The 15,480-nt window shown below is 45.6% G+C and overlaps 1 pseudogene; it reads right to left on the reverse strand.

The window, feature by feature from the left end:
* Positions 1-8,885: 8,885 nt before the first annotated feature.
* On the reverse strand, positions 8,886-14,406 carry LOC125516918 (annotated as a pseudogene).
* Between the last annotated feature and the right edge of the window lie 1,074 nt (positions 14,407-15,480).

The following is a 15,480-nucleotide window of genomic DNA, read 5'->3' on the forward strand; positions in this document are numbered from 1 at the left end:
GGAACATATTTCCAAGAGTTATAACATTGGTCTTTATATGACCCGGTAAGGTGATGTCATGCCTAGCACACCTGACCGGAGGACCTATTGTTATAGTTTCCTTTTGGCAAGGTTATTCATTCTTCCGTGAGGAAATTGTAAGACTTATTCTATAAGTTGTTCCTGATGGATCCTTTTTGTCTCCAAAGTCTGATCTTCACCTGTTGACCATGTCAATGCTATCTCAAAGCATGTCTATGGTACTCCAATTTTCAACAGGAACATTTGAAGCCCAATGTTAAATGTTTCCTGCTCAATTATCCAAACACCACTGTATGGGTAATGTCATGAAAATTCTCTCCCGTACCTAAAGAGTTTTCTACATTATATCATGTCATGGATATCATGCTCTACTTGTCCTTGGGAAGGATATACCTTTGAAATATGTGTTTAAACCCATTTTCCTTTCCATTGTTCTGTTTAATCTGATAATCATATTTGCCTTTCCATTGGTTGGTTTAACGCGTCTTGTGATCTATATGATCTAAGCGGTAATATTCTCCTGCTTATGTAAACACCTCGGTGTACAATTCTGTCAGCAAGACCCTGTTACTATTGTTGATGACATTTCGGTAGCCACCGATGGACGAGAACCTTGCCTATTGGCCCGCCTAGTTCAACGAGCAGGAAAATGGTTCTCTTCGTCCCTCGCCCTTGGTATCGATGTTTTTGCCGACATAGCTGACAGGCTATCCTCTGACATGCCTTGCTTACATGATCTTGCAAGACGTCACTGCCCTTCCTACTTTAACCCACATGGTGGGCCCATAACCCACAGTTCCCAGGATCAAAACCTGACTCTCCTGTACACCCCCTGTTCCTAAAGTTATTCCTCGTGCGTGGCCTTGTATGTAATTCACGGACCACCGTCCTAGTGATCTATTCTGGTAACAGACGCAATACTCAATCTCGTTGCTCTGGACCCCTTTCGCGTGTTGTTTCAGACATGGAATGATTGCCTATCCGTTTGAAACTTCTCATGGTACCATCGTACCTTACTCTTAATGTATTTTATATGTTCAACTCGAGAGATAATCTTATGTTCATTCATGGGTTATCCCCAGATTGTTCCCCTCATAAGCATTCTGTCGTAGCCAAGCTGCCCCTTACCTATTCGTAAGTACGTTGGAGTTCCCGAAGAAAAGGACGACTTCACCATGATGACCTGAAGCGGAGAAATGAAAACATCAACGTAATGGATCGACCATTTCGAGAAGAGCAAGCAAGACCGAGAAGACTCGTTAGAATTTCGTAACCAGATCTTTCCCCCTTACTCCCCTCTTAAATCTCGGGACGAGATTTCTTGTAGTGGAGGAGAATTGTGACGCCCGGGTATTTGAGATATAGTAAACCTCTGTTCATGATGCCACGTCATGATGGTTACTGTTGCTAATCTCGTGTTAGTTCGAAACCGATTCAAATTCAAATTCAAAATCGAGTCAAACGGCAAATTCTTCAAACGTTAAAACTAAATGTTCAAAATGGGACAAATAAATCCTAAGTCCAAATGGTGGAGGAACCACATTTTAGTAAAAAGATTTAAAGCACTAAAATGATTTAAACAGTAGCTAAACAACTATTTAAACGACTTTGGTATTTTATAAAATACTAGACTATTTTTATCAGGGTAAAACTTTTTATAGTAGTGGATTGTTCTGAAACATTATTTTAGGGGCCAAAGATATATTTGTCTAAAATTAAAATTAATGTGTAACTAAAATAAAACAAAAAAAGAAAAATATGAAAAGGTAAAAAAAGGAAAGGGATAAAACAACCCCCCACTAGGCCACTCGGCCGAGCTGCTAGCTAGGCCAAACCCGAGGCCAGCCCACCCCCTGCCTACTAACCCACTCCCCCCCCGAACCCTAGCGGCCCCTCCCCACTTCCCCCACGATTCCCCCCACGACCTCTCCCACTCCCCATTCTGGATCGGGTCGGGGCACCCGACGCCCTGGTCGCCCGATGCCCCGGCACGTCCCCGCCGCCCCACCGCCGTCCTCCTCGCCTCCCCCTCTCCCGATCTGCGAGCTCCGACGCCGCGCTCGACCCGCCGTACGCCGCCGCCCTTGTCCTCGATTCACCGCCGCCCGGAGCTCCACACACCGCCCGGAGCCCGCGCAGCCGCCCGAGGACCTCGCCGGACCTCCTCGCCGGTCGGCCTCCTCCACGACGCGTCTCCTCCGTCATCCTCCTCGACCCCCGCTGCCTAACCCCTACTGCCCCAGTGATCCCCCCCCCCTCTCCCCCGCCCAGCCCCCCCCCCCGTGCCGCCCCCGCCAACCCCGCGACGCCCCGCTGACGCGTCTCGCTCCGGCGCCCTGCCTTCGGCCTCCTTTCCGCCGCCGCACAAACCACGCCTGACCCGCTTCCTGTCGCGCGCCGTTGGCCTTCGGCCGTGCTCCCGTACATCCCTCGACGCCGCTGCCGTCGCTGCCACCTGCTGCTCTGCCTAGCCCCGCGCCCGTTCGTCCGCTGTTTGGCCGCATCGGCGGTCGTCCTCGTTGGCCCCTCCCGCGGCCTCTACCCGCCGACCAGCACCGGCCGCTCCTGCTATGGCCACGGCCATGCCCCTGGGGTGCGCCCATGCGGGCTGCGCTTGCACCCCAGGAGGCTTCGCCCGAACCCGCGCGCTCGTTAAAGCCCCAGGGGCCAATGACAACGGGGCCCCATGCCCACCTGTTTGCAAAAAAAAATGTAAAAACAATTTATACTAATAAAAATAATTAATTAATTAGTTAAACAATTAATTATCTTAATTAATTAAGCTTAATTGGGGTGACCACCTAGTTTAGGTAACTAAATGGTTAGAGTAGACTAAAACAGTCAATGACACACCTGGGCCCCACTACCCAGGTTTGACCAGTCAACAGATGACTAGTCAACTGCTGACTGGACATTTGACCGGGTCAACCTAGTCCCCTGGCCCCACATGTCATTGACTATGGCAAGCCCTCAGTGGGTATAAAAAATATATCCTGTTTTATTTCGAATTAATTTAAATAATTAATTAAATTCCAGAAATTAATAAAATCTTTAGAAAATCATATCTTTTAAACTGTAACACGGATGGAAATAATTTATATATGAAAGTTGCTTAGAACGACGAGACAAATCCGGATACGCAGCCCGTTCGTCCGCCACACATCCCTAGCATAGCAAACACGCAACTTTCCCCCTCCGATACATCTGTTTGAAAACGCGAAACACCGGGGATACTTTCCCGGATGTTTCCCCCCCCCTTCGCTCATATCACATATCCCTGCGTTATGTCACCGCTAGCACACCGTATTGCCGCGTCTTGCTTTGTGTTACATTTGATTGCTCTATTATTTATTGTGTTCCCCCTCTGTTACTTCTTTCCGGTAGGCTCTGAGACCGTTGTTGATACCCCCTGTGATCGGCTACATCGACGACGACCCCTCTTTCTTGCCAGAGCAACCAGGCAAGCCCCCCCTTGATCACCAGATATCGCCTACTCTTCTCTATACTGCTTGCATTAGAGTAGTGTAGCATGTTGCTGCTTTCCGTTAATCATATCCTGATGCATAGCCTGTCCTTGCTACTACTGTTGTTACCTTTACATGCAATCCTAATGCTTAGTATAGGATGCTAGATTATCATCAGTGGCCCTACACTCTTGTCCGTCTGCCATGCTATACTACTGGGCCGTAATCATTTCGGGAGGTGATCACAGGCATATACTATATACTTTGCACTGTTACATTACCTGTGGTACTATTCGGAGTTGGGGGCTGAAGGGGCAGGTGGCTCCATCCCGGTAGAGGTGGGCCTGGGTTCCCGACGGCCCTCGACTGTTACTTTGTGGTGGAACGACAGGGCAGGTTGAGATCACCTAGGAGAGAGGTGGGCCTGGCCCTGGTCGGCGTTCGTGGATACTTAACATGTTTAACAAGATCTTGGTATTTGATCTGAGTCTGGCCACTGGCCTATACGCACTAACCATCTACGCGGGGACAGTTATGGGCACTCGACGTCGTGGTATCAGCCGAAGCCTTCGTGACGTCAGCGACTGAGCGGCGCGCACCGGATTGGACTGGAACGCCTGCTAGGCTAGGTCTGCTTCCGGCCGCCCTCATAACGTGCAGGTGTGCAATGGGCGATGGGCCCAGACCCCTGCGCCATAGAATTTAGACTGGCGTGCTGACCTCTCTGTTGTGCCTAGGTAGGGCTGCGATGTGTTGATCTTCCGAGGCCGGGCATGACCCAGGAAAGTGTGTCCGGCCAAATGGGATCGAGCATGTTGGGTTATGTGGTGCACCCCTGCAGGGAAGTCAATCTATTCGAATAGCCGTGATCTTTGGTAACAGGACGACTTGGAGTTGTACCTTGACCTTATGACAACTAGAACCGAATACTTAATAAAACACACCCTTCCAAGTGCCAGATACAACCGGTGGTCACTCTCTCACAGGGCGACAAGGGGAGGATCATCGGTTAGGATTATGCTATGCGATGATACTTGGTGAACTTACCATCTACTCTCTTCTCCTGCTGCAAGATGGAGTTTACCAGAAGCGTAGTCTTCGAAAGGACTAGCTATCCCCCTCTTATTCCGGCGTTCTGTAGTTCAGTCCACAGATGATACCATTATTCCATTTGATACCAATCCATACATATGTAGTGTAGCTCCTTGCTTGCGAGTACTTTGGATGAGTACTCACGGTTGCTTTTCTTCCCCTTTTCCCCTTTCCTATATCCGATTGCTGCAACCAGAGATGGAGCCCAGGAGCCAGATGCCACTGTCGATGACGACTACTACTACTCGGGAGGTGCCTATTACTACGTGCAGCCCGCTGACGGTGACCAGGAGTAGTTTAGGAGGATCCTAGGCAGGAGGCCTGCGCCTCTTCCGATATGTATCCCAGTTTGTGCTAGCCTTCTTAAGGAAAACTTGTTTAACTTATGTCTGTACTCAGATATTGTTGCTTCCGCTGACTCGTCTATGATCGAGCTCTTGTATTCGAGCCCTCGAGGCCCCTGGCTTGTAATATGATGCTTGTATGACTTATTTTATTTGTAGAGTTGTGTTATGATATCTTCCCGTGAGTCCCTGATCTTGATCATACACGTTTGCGTGTATGATTAGTGTACGATTAAATCGGGGGCGTCACAGAGGCAGAGGAGGAGGAAGAAGAAATGAGGCCAAAGAGGGGGACGGGGACAAAGGTGCAGCAGTTGATGGCAGTGAGTGGGGAGAAGACAAAGATGCAGCAGTTGATGGCAGTGAGAGGGAAGAAGACGACGATGAAGAAGACGAGGATGGTTATGGTGATGATAAAAGGGGATCCAATGGAGGCAGCGACAATAGCGATGATGATGATGATGATGACAACGCCCCTGGTTCTGGTGGTACAGGCGGCAACACATCCAGGAGGACTAGCACTTTTGCCACCCCTGCCAGCAGCAACAATTCATTGAGTAGTAGGAGCACACTACAGATGTTGATTGACAAAACTTGCTGGAAAGACAAGGATTTGCCGAAGTCGAAGAAAATTGACGAAGCAGAGTGTCAAGGCAGCATTGATATGTTCAAGCTCTGCAATTTGAAGCCAGCTTTGCCAACCACATTTCCCGTGCCAGATTTTAGCGACAAAGATATGTGTGAGAAGATCAACTTTGCCATTGACAAGAGCCTATTCTTATCAAGTGATGCTAAAAAGAATCAAATTGACACGGGGGAAGCAGGAAAGGGTCTTGATTGGGTTCATTCAAAAGAAAAATACAAGAAATATTTGAAGAAGCTTCCAGACCTAAGCTCTAGCAAGAGCAAGGCAGCATCCATGGCAAAACCTCACGTGGTTCAGAAGCGTAAAGCAGTTTCAATGAAGAAGAATCTGCAGTTGTCTCAAACCAAGGAGAAGATGGTGAGTGCAGATCCTAAAATAAATATGGTCAAGGAAGTTGTGCTTCAAACTGATATGCCAACTGTAGTGAGTAGAGAGCCAACCACCATCACAGGAGTTCAACAGATCAAGGGGAAGACTCCCCTTCAATAGTCCCACCAAAACCACCTAAGCAGCAAAAGATTGTCAAGTTTGCCAGTGGCACAAAGGGGGAACAAGCCACAAAAGATTTGGGGTTCAGAGACGAGAGAGAACTGCGTGCCGCAGCCATTGATGCAGGGGTGCCAAGTTCTGCTAGGTTGCTGCCAACTCAGACTGGAAAGATGCCAACTACAGATACCAATGTCCCAACTGATGTGTTAGTTAGCAGCGTGGTCACAATCAAAACCACAACAGCTGCTCAGGAAGGCACCACTGCAACTACAAGCCCCAAGGTGCCTACTCGTAGAGATGCTTCAATTCCGAACACAAAAGGAGGTGATCCAACTACCAAAGTGCCTTCCCCAAGAGCTAGCACACAGCAGCCAAGCAAGCCTGCATCACCAAGAGCTGACTTTCAGCAACCATTAACACAAGAGGAGGTGTTCAACATTATAAGTAGGTGCAAGCCTCCAAGGCCGCCAACTACAACACTTTTGCGAACCAAGTCAGTGAACGATGCACCCGTGTTTGTGCCGCAAGGAGATTCCCTGGTCCTTGAACCCATACGAAGATCAAATTCTTATCATGGTGACGGGTTCTGCGATGCACCATCTTTTGACCTCGGCATAGATGGTGATGCTCCAGCACCTACTCCAGCAGCAGAAACAGCGGAAGCCAGTGTGATTTGCATTGATGAGTGTGAGTTGGACCCAGCAGCTGCGAATGAAGGATGCGCTGCTGCTGATGCTGGCAAGGCAATAGCTCAAGAGCTAGATGTTGGATCACCAGAGAATTGCCACACCCCAATATGCGCAGAACCAGAACTTGGTGCGAGTAGTTCTTTGGGACCACCTCCTGCACGAAGACAAAGGAGGGTAAGAAGGCCCGCAGCATCTCAAAGGTCTCCATTCATTGACTACAACAAGAAGAAGACATTCAGATCCAATGAGGCAGTGAACAAGCTTTACGATGCCCTCTTGTATTGGGTCAGGCATCACCCAGGAGCAAATGGTGAAACTACCAGGTAAACTAACTCCCCACAACCTACATACATATCTTTTTCAGTTGCAAAGGACCAGCCACTTAGTTGCACAGAAAGCATAGCATGTTGCACAAAACAGGGCTTTTAGTTGCACACTGTTCTGTTTCAGTTTCATGCACATTTTTTTTGCTGTTGTGACCCTTCGAGCTAACTTGTCTTTTTATTTTCTTTCAAAAAAAATTCAGCCCTGAGATTTTCAGGTTTGGTGCTTTCTACATTTCTTTAAAGGAGTTAGTTGATTCGATGAAGACTATTCAATGGCTGTCAAAAATTGTTATTGAGACTGGAATCTTACACATCATGGATAACTTACCAGAAGGGTCAAAGAAGGTCTTTATGCCACTGAGGTTTTCTGTAAGTTTTTCCAAAACCTTCTTTACCCTCATCTTTTGTTCTGTAGTACTTTTTTTGTTGACCAATTGAGGGAGGCCTTTCATCTACTAAGGAGTTTGAGGCATGCTTTTATAATCTCTGCAGATGAATTTACAGCAAGAGATCCACAACGTGAATGAGATAAACAAGAAGTTTGATTACAAGAACCGTCTCAACAAGAAAGAATTGGTGATTGTTGTGCCCACATGATCCATCTCTTTTTAGTTGGCACCCGCAGCATGTTCAGTTGCACATGATACACCTGTTAGTTGGCAAATACTTGTTGCAACTTGTTTTTAACTTGACCAAGTCTTTTACTATTTTTCTTAGCTACAACCTGTATCTGTGTCTGAAATCATTCACGCTTGAAGGTCATGCTGCCAGTGCTCGAGTGCGCTGATGTAACCGATAAGGACAGAGGGAGGCATTATTGGGTCTTCAGTGTCAACTTGAGGGACGGATGCTTTGAAGTTCTTGATTCAAGCAGGAAGTTGGACAACATTTAGCTGATGAACACTGCCTCTACCATCACGGGGGCAGTACGCCAGCTATGGAGGAAGCATTACCCAAAGTTCAGCATCGAGCACTTCCAGATTATTGACATTAACGTACCAAAGCAGCTCGGCAAGTAAGACATTAAGAATGGCATTCTTCTCAATTTCTCACCATCAATTTGTAGTTTTTACAATTTTTCTACTTGTGCAATCTTTAGTTTTTCAGGACACAGAACTAGTCTGCAATCTGTTTATCATTTTTATGAGTTTCTAATGGATTATCTAGCCAGTTGCAGAGTGGCACATAAGTAGTTGCACACTGGCACATAAGTAGTTGCACAGTGGCACATAAGTAGTTGCACAGTAGAACATAAGCAGTTGCACAGAGTGCATTATCTTTTTTGGTTTTAATTTTATTTGACAAATTTTATTTTTTGCCCATCGCAGTAATGAGTGTGGGTTGTTCGCACTGCTTAACGCCACCGAGTGGAACGGTAGCCAACTGACTAACCACGAACCCAAGGAAGTACTCAATATCAGGAAGAAGCTGGCATATGATTGGGTCACTAGCGTGCACAACGATGCCCCATGGAGGAAGTTGCTGAGATATGACAAGGACTAGGTCAGTACTCTTTTTCTTTCTCTGCTCCATGGAGGAAGTTGCTGGTTTGCACAATTTTTAAGCAGATTTTGTACACACTAGTAGTAATTTCGTTTGCAACTCAATATCATCACTTTTGTTGATACATTAGGAGCACTGGACATACAATTGTTCAACAACTAAATATTTAACCAGTTGCCATGGTTAGCCCATCCACTGCGGCACAAATAACAACATTTTTTACACAGCTTGTGTCCACTTGGTCCCAACATTGCTAAAAAACATCATTCTTTTTTCATTTTTGTCCCAAAGTTACAAACGATGAAACAGAATCACAGTAGCCTGAGTGGACACACACCAGCAGTGTGCGCTGTAGATTGGCACTGGCTGCATTTGTTTTTCTTCTTTGGGTGCAGCTCCAGCACCGATTTGTACCGCCGACTCTTTGCCCTACCCTTTGTAGTAGACCTTGGAGGATCCCTGAGCACAAAATCATCAGAAGCTTGTGCAGGGGATGCAACCTCCAACGGGGCAGTAGGACCATCACGATCACCTGTGTAATAATCATATAAAAAGTTTAGGTTTTTTGTTGTGCAACCAGCACTGATGTTCTCTGCAACCACACAACCCATGTTGTGCAACTAACTGGTTGATGTGTGCAAGTTAAGTTGAATAAAACACCTGTAGTAGCATGACCTGTCATGGTACTCGGATTGTAATCGCCTATGGGCATAACAGGAAAAACAAGTTAGATTTTTAGCTTGATCCTCAAACTAACACAGTGCACGCAACTAGGCAGCATGTTCTATGCAACTGGGCACTATGATATGTGCAACTGAAGTAACAAACCCTAGTTTTGTTAGGAGTCGGGGAAGGTATTGCTACGTCTTGAGCTTGCGTTGGTTTTCCCCGAAGAGGAAGGGATGATGCAGCAGAGTAGCGTAAGTATTTTCCTCAGTTTTTGAGAACCAAGGTATCAATCCAGTAGGAGGCCACGCTCAAGTCCCTCGTACCTTCACAAAACGATAACTACTCGCAACCAACGCGATTAGGGGTTGTCAATCCCTTCACGGTCACTTACGAGAGTGAGATCTGATAGATGTAATATTTTTGGTATTTTTGGTATAAAGATGCAAAGTAAAAAGTAAAAGCAAAGCAAGATTAAAGTGATGGAGATTGATATGATGAGAATAGACCCGGGGGCCATAGGTTTCACGAGTGGCTTCTCTCAAGAGCATAAGTATTCTACCGTGGGTGAACAAATTACTGTTGAGCAATTGTCAGAATTGAGCATAGTTATGAGAATATCTAGGCATGATCATGTATATAGGCATCACGTCCGTGACAAGTAGATCGAAACGATTCTGCATCTACTACTATTACTCCACTCATCGACTACTATCCAGCATGCATCTAGAGTATTAAGTTAAAAATAGAGTAACACCTTAAGCAAGATGACATGATGTAGAGAGATAAATTCATGCAATATGAAATAAACCCCATCTTGTTATCCTCGATGGCAACGATGCAATACGTGCCTTGCTGCCCCTTCTGTCACTGGGAAAGGATACCGCAAGATCGAACCCAAAGTTAAGCACTTCTCCCATGGCAAGAACTACCAATCTAGTTGGCCAAACCAAACGGATAATTCGAAGAGACTTGCAAAGATAACCAATCATACATAAAAGAATTCAGAGAAGATTCAAATATTATTCATAGATAGACTTGATCATAAACCCACAATTCATCGGTCTCAACAAACACACCGCAAAAAGAAGATTACATCGAATAGATCTCCACAAGAGAGGGGGAGAACTTTGTATTGAGATTCAAAGAGAGAGAAGAAGCCATCTAGCTACTAACTATGGACCCGAAGGTCTGAGGTAAACTAGTCACACTTCATCGGAGGGGCTAGGATGATGTAGAAGCCCTCCGTGATGACGGCCCTCTTCCAGCGGAGCTCCGGAACAGGCCCCAAGATGGGATCTCGTGGATACAGAAAGTTGCGGCGGTGGAATTAGGTTTTTGGCTCCTCTTCTGATCGTTTGAGGGTACGTGTGTATACATAGGAGGAAGAAGTATGCCGGAGGAGCAACGAGGGGCCCACGAGGCAGGGGGCGCGCCCTAGGGGGGCCCACCCTCGTGACCGCCTCTTTTGTTCCTTGGAGCAGGGTCCAAGTCTCCTGGATCACGTTCGGTGAGAAAATCACATTCCCGAAGATTTTATTCCGTTTGATATTCCGTTTCTTCAAAACACTGAAATAGGCAAAAAAACAGGAATTCTGGACTGGGCCTCCGGCTAATAGGTTAGTCCCAAAAATAATATAAAAGTGGAAAATAAAGCCCAATATAGTCCAAAACAGTAGATAATATAGCATGGAGCAATCAAAAATTATAGATACGTTGGAGACGTATCAGGTATTTACCTGGGTGATAAGCCCCCTGAGTCCTGCCTGTAGGTCCATTGGGAGTAGCACGCAGGGCACTGCTAGTTGGGCCAGGCGGGGGAGGAGGTCTTTGAGGGTTGGCATCACCTATAGACAGAACAGGACAAACAAGTTAGTTGTGTTATCTTTGATGCTCGAACTAACACAGCGTGCGCAACTAGGTAGCCTGTTCTGTGCAACTGAGCACCATGATGTGTGCAACTGGAGTTACAGACCTAGTTTGATGGGGAGTTGGGGCAGGTAATTACCTGGACGATGAGCCCCCTAAGTGTTGCCTGTAGGGCCATTGGGAGGAGCACGCGGGGGAGGAGGTGGCGGAGGATGCCGTGTACAGCCAGGAGGTGGAGGAGGTCATTGAGGGTTGACATCACCTATATCCAGAACAGGAAAAACAAGTTAGTTGTGTTATCTTGATGCTTGAACTAACACATCGTGTGCAACTAGGCAGCATGCTATGTTCAATTGGCCACCATGATGTGTGCAACTGGGCACAATGATGTGTGCAACTAAAGTTACACACCTAGTTAGATCAGGAGTTGGGGCATGTAATTACCTGGATGATGAGCCCCCTGATTGTTGCCTGGAGGTGGAGGAGGTCCTCGAGGGTTGCCATCATCTGATGGCCCCGTGGCAGCAGTCGGTTTTTTCTTTTTCTTGGACTTGTTTAGGTGGCCGATCTCGGTACGTGTTGCGCGCATATGCTTGTATACAATAGCTTGTGCTGGATCAGAACCACTCGCAAACTTTGCTAGTTTCCGAAAATCGTATATCATGTTCCTCTCCCTTATCTGCTTCTTTGATTGAGGAGGCATTTCATCCGGGTGCTCATAACCAGTCCCTGGCGCACTAGGTATAGCAGTAGGTGTCCATCGTCTTAGCAGGTACCTTTCCGGTATGACATCAACTCCAATATGGGTGAACACCTTGAGGATGTGGCAACAGAGGATGCCGTCCTTGTCCATTTTACAACACTCACACAAATAGGAACCCTCCTCCACCCTTGCCTGCACCAAGTAGTTTCGAGAACCATATTTGGCAACAAATTCCTGGTTCGGTCCGAGCTCAAATATATCAGCACCAACTTGGAATGCATTATAACGTCCAATCAGCTTAAACTCTTCTCTGAACTTGCGGTAAAGGTCCCTAGTATAGGTTTTGTAAGCTTGCTTCTCTATTGGGAAGTTGGACCACAGCTCAATCTCAAGGTGTTCTGTCCTGTAATCATTGCAGCCTTCCTTAGCAAGGATGTGGTTCTGAATTTTTTCATATTGCTTGACGAAGTTCAGCATTGAGTTGTGTGGGTTCACATATATTTTTAGGACGGCGTTGAACCCCTCACTATGCTGTGTAGACTGTAGGAAGGGGAAGAACCTGTGTTTGAAGTAGCACGGCACCCAAGTTGACCTGTATTCGTACAACTTCTCAAAGTGCGTGTGTGTCATAGCCACGTACTTCATCATTAACCCAACCCAATTGTGCTCAAACTCGTCTATAGTGAAGCTGAAGTCAACATACTTGTTGAAATCATCAGAGAGTCCTAGATTCCGGCATAGCAGCCAACCAACTTTTTCCTGAGCCTTTTTCACGATGTGCCATCGACAACAACGGTGCACGGTGGTTGGAAAGATGCTCTGTATTGACTGCCTCATTGCACCATCCTGATCGGTGATGAAGTTGTCACGAGGTTTGCCATCCATAGCCTCTAGGAATGCTCCCAGGACCCAATCAAAGCTCGATGCCAACTCCTGCCTCACAAACGCGCAACCCAGCATGAAAGATTGGCCATGTCGGTTTATTCCTATGAAGGGCGCGAACGGTATATTATACATGTTGGTCATGTAGATGGTGTCAAACGATATGCAATCGTGGTACGCCTTCGCATAAGCTTTTCGAGCTAAGCCATCCACCCAAAATATGTTGACAACTCTGTCCTCTTCATCATATTTTACCTTATAGAAGAAGTCTGGATCGGTTTTTTGTATATCCTTGAAGTGCGCAATTGTCTCAATCAGATCACCCTCCTTTGTGTCATCTCTACAGAAACTTGTACACAGATTTGTTATTGCTTTTAGTCCGAACGGCACCATCATCTCAGATCCATATAACTCTGCCATTATATGCATCATACGTCCTGCATAATACAAAAACAAACAGTATATCCTTTTTTTAGTTGCACGAACGTGCACATCCATCTGCACAGTAATAGGACATGTGTTGGCACAAAAGATAATCGCAGGAAATGGACACCTAGTTGCACCTTTTTAAAAACACTTTGCACTTTTTGCATACAGGACATTGTGTAGTTGCACAGTAAAGACAATCTAGTTGCACAACAAGCAACAAAAGTGATATACAAACAGCATGGGAAGTTGGACACCAGTTGCACAGTAGTACCATAACAGCTGTACACTGGACTGCCTAGAGGGAAACTTAATTCTTTAAGGGATATAGAAAAACACCACACCTATAGTCAAGTTGCAGTTATACAAGATGCGTAGAAACTCCTTTTCATCAGGTGAGATGCCTTGGTGGGATCTCAAGTATTTGGACAATGAAGGTTTGTTCACAAGCGGATGATTGTGGTCACGAACAAAGTGCGTCACCTCCCATCGCCCATCTATCAGCTTCACCAACATTTTCGCCTTGCATTAAGTCTGCTTTATTGTCTCGCGTTTGCGCTTCATCTTCTTCTTACTAGTACCAGCCTCCTCTTCAGCAAATATTGGAGGTTCTTCTTCCATCTCCTCACCACTGTCAACAGATTTTGGATCTGGAATAGGGTCCAGGACAGGAGGAGCCTCAGCTCCTCCATCATCAGCCTTGGGCTTCTTGAACTTGTTGCAGCAAAACTGTTGTTTTATCAAATCATTGGTGTGGGGTGTCCGTCTAGCGGTGTTCATCTTGATAGATAAACCCATCCGTAGTGCGTAGTTGTTGTAGTGATCCTTAGCAATTTGAAGGCTGTCAAATCTCATGCCAACATAGGGTTCCATAGGTTGAGAACCAGCCTCATCCTCTCCTTCTTCTCCTTGCACAGCTCCATCAACAGCCTCAGCTCCTAGCTCAGTCCTGGTTGGACCAGGAACATTTGCCTCGGTTCTCGTGTCATCAAGAGTATGGCTCTCTGACTACAAAGACACCACTACAGGGGCACCACGGTCTGATGACTGGCCTGCCACATTCTCATGGCCCATAGGGTTACCATCATAACTTGCCTGCGTGTAGTAAACAGATCGACCATTTTCTGTCCAATTTCCTTGTTGTATGCTGGGTTGCTACTGGTCCATATCATGAGGAAGCTCATTGAGATCAGGAGGCAACTCATTGAGATCAAGCATTTTTTTCCTTTTTTTTGGATGCTGCCACACACTACCTGCACATATAAAAAGGAAGAAATTGATGTCATCAGTTGGTAACCACAGAAAAGAGTGTTTCAAACAACCTAAAAACTTAGTAAATAGGCAGTTTGCACACCATTTTGTGACAATCTTAGTTCCAAAAGCAACATGACTATAGCATAATCTTTTTATTATAACAGTTGTGATTTTTTTTTGTTTGCACAGAGTTGTTATGTTAGTTGCACAGTTTGTAGTAAATAGCTGGCAAGAGCATGACTTCTTTTCAGAGTTTTCTGACTTTTTCCCTTTGTTTTGTTGCAATCATCTGTAGGTTTTCTGCAAGGAGCTGTTTCAGATTTTTCTGCACATAATTTGATGTTACATTTGAGATGGAGAATCCAGGTGAAAGAAGAAAGAAGAATTGCAGGACAGATTATAGTTATATGTTTTTCATCGCCGTTTTTATGTTTTTAGTTCTGCTATATTGAACATATTTAATATGGTTTGCAATAGGTGTGGGACCAGAATATATGTGTGGGACAAGATTATATGCATGAATATGTTAATATGGTTTGTGGCTTCATTAGCCATGGACAAAAGTTCTTGTGTTTTTTGCTGTCGCACTACAAATTTCTGGTTTTCGCTACAATAGATGTCTCAATTGCCAGGATGCATTTTTCCAGTTGGCCAGCATACATATTCAGTTGGACATTCAATGTTTTTTAGTTGGCTAGAATAGATATATCAGTTGGCCAGGTTGCATTTTTTCAGTTTTGGCCAACATGCATGTTCAGTTGGACAGTTAATGTATTCAGTTGGCTAGAATAGATGTCTCAGTTGGCTAGGATACATTTTCTCAGTTTTGGCCAACATGCATGTTTAGCTGGCCAGAAAACATGTTTTTATTGCACATATACTACAGGTTTTCTAAAGTGTTACTCACAAATATCCAGTACACGTGGGGTACAATGCATGTTTTAGTTTTGGCTAGCATGCATGCTGAGTTGCTAGAATATAGTTTCAGTTGGCTGGGATGCATGTTTAGTTGCACATTTATGAATTTTTCGTTGCACATATCTATTGGACAGTCAATTTGTTCATCCTTTTGTTCATTTGTAAACAATAACTACAAGTTGGTAGAA

This window comes from Triticum urartu, chromosome 6 (assembly GCF_003073215.2).
Source record: "Triticum urartu cultivar G1812 chromosome 6, Tu2.1, whole genome shotgun sequence".
In the NCBI taxonomy this organism is placed as follows: domain Eukaryota; kingdom Viridiplantae; phylum Streptophyta; class Magnoliopsida; order Poales; family Poaceae; genus Triticum; species Triticum urartu.